Here is a 2,369-nt window from a genome sequence, read left to right on the forward strand (position 1 = left end):
CCCAATCTGTTCTCGTTATTCCTTAAGGTATGGAACCAATCCGAGTTAGTAAGCCGCTTGTTGATAAGATACGTCAGTACGGGGCTGAAGAATTCTGAGCTACTACTAAGGATGATCCCAAGAGAGCTGAATTCTGGTTAGAGAATACAATCTGAATTTTTGGTGAGCTATCCTGTTCACCGGCCAAGTGCATGAAATGTTCGGCATCAATACTAAAAGATTCAGCGTATCAGTGGTGGAACAAGTTGATTTATATTGTGCCGAGAGAGCGGATCACCTGAGAATTTTTCCAAATTGAGTTTCGAAAGAAATATATCAGTTAGAGGTTTTTGGATCAGAAACGTAAGGAATTTCTAGAGCTCACAAAGGGTAGTATGACTGTATCAGAATACGAGCAGGAATTTGTCAGATTGAGAAAATATGCTCGGAAGTGTACTTCGACTGAGACTGCTATGTGTAAGAGATTCGAAGATGGGTTAAACGAAGATATAAAGCTTTTAGTTGGAATTCTTGAGTTGAAAGAGCTCGTTGTATTGGTTGACCAGGCACATAAAGCTATAGAACCAAGTAATGAGAAAAGACATGTTGAATTTGAAGCTAGAGATTTGAGAAAGAGAATGATGGGAAACTCATACCAGTCGATATCAAAGAGGTAAAAAGAACACCACAATCGTTCTACTACTTCTGTGGGATATTCTAGTAGAGATAAAGGTACCCGACGCTCTAGTCCTAAACTTCAGGCTACATCTATAGCGAGTCTGGGTAGTGTCAGAAACGCCAGACCTGAGTGTAAGCACTATAATAGATCACATTATGGTGAGTGTCGAGTGAAGAAAGGAGCGTGTTTTAGATGTGGTTTCTTCGACCTCTATCTTAGAGATTGCCCAAAGAAATTTGAGAAAGAGAAAGTTCAAACTACTAGACCGAGCAAAATAGCTGCGAGAGGTAGACCACCTCGTAATCCTGGAAATTTGAGTGGTAGCCGTGGTGCAACGAAAGATTCTACTGTGAGATCTGAGGCACGAGCACTAGCTAGGGCTTATGCTATTCGTACACGAGAGGATGCTTCTACACCAGATGTTATTACCGATACTTTCTGTATTTTTTATATTGGATTACTACTTTGATTGATCCGAGGTCCACTCATTCATATTTGTGCACGAATTTAGTTTCTAGTAAGAATTTACTTGTTGAGTATGTGTTAGTTGATAAAGTCTGCAAGAATTGTCCTTTGATAACTCGGGGTTATAATTTTCCGGCTGATTTGATGTTACTACCCATTGATGAATTTGATGTGATTTTGGGTATGGATTAGCTAACTCTGCATGAAGCTATTGTAAAATGTAGACGAAAGCTTATCGTATTAAAATGTTAGAACAATGAGACGCTTAGTATTAAATCAGATAATCTTAGTGGGTTGCCTATTGTTATATAAGATATGTTGACGCAGAAATATGTGAGAAAAGGTTGTAATGCTTATCTTGCTTATGTACTAGTTACTAAAGTGTTTGAATCGAAGCTTGAATCAGTGCCAGTAGTTTGTGAGTATCCTGATGTGTTTCCAGAGGAGTTACCTGGATTATCGTCGGTCAAAGAGGTTGAATTTGCTATAAAACTTGTACCGGGAACATCAACGATATCGATAGCACCTTACAGAATGGCTCCTACCGAGTTAAAAGAGTTGAAAGCATAGCTACAATAGTTGACAGCTAGGGGTTTTGCTTTACCTAGTTTTTCACCTTGGGGTGCATCGGTTCTTTTTGTTAAGAGAAAGGATGATTGATGAGATTATGTATTGACTACTGTCAGCTCAATAAGTTTACAATCAAGAATAAATATCCACTGCCTCAAATTGACAACCTGTTCGATCAGTTGAAAGGTGTTACAGTATTCTCGAAGATCGATCTTCGTTCTAGTTATTATCAACTACGAGTGAAAGATTCAGTGTGTCGAAAACTGCATTTAGAACCAGGTACGGACACTATGAATTTCTTGTAATGCTATTTGGTTTAAATAATGCACCTGTGGTATTTATTGATTTGATGAACAGAATCTTCAAACTGTATTTAGACAGATTTTTTGTGGTATTCATTGATGATATTCTGATATATTCTCGAGATGAATCCGAGCATGCTAAGCATTTAAGAATTGTTTTGCAAACTCTGAGAGATAAACAACTGTTTGCTAAATTTAGCAAATGCGTGTTCTGGCTTCGAGAAGTCAATTTTCTGAGACATATAGTGTGAATCAACTTTTGATTCAGAATTTTAGATAGGATATGATGATTGTTTACTATTCAGAGGTAGAGTTTGTGTACCGATGAGTCAAGAGCTGATTCAGAGAATATTACACGAAGCTTATGTGGTAGC

The sequence above is a fragment of the Gossypium hirsutum genome, chromosome D02, assembly GCF_007990345.1.
Source record: "Gossypium hirsutum isolate 1008001.06 chromosome D02, Gossypium_hirsutum_v2.1, whole genome shotgun sequence".
In the NCBI taxonomy this organism is placed as follows: domain Eukaryota; kingdom Viridiplantae; phylum Streptophyta; class Magnoliopsida; order Malvales; family Malvaceae; genus Gossypium; species Gossypium hirsutum.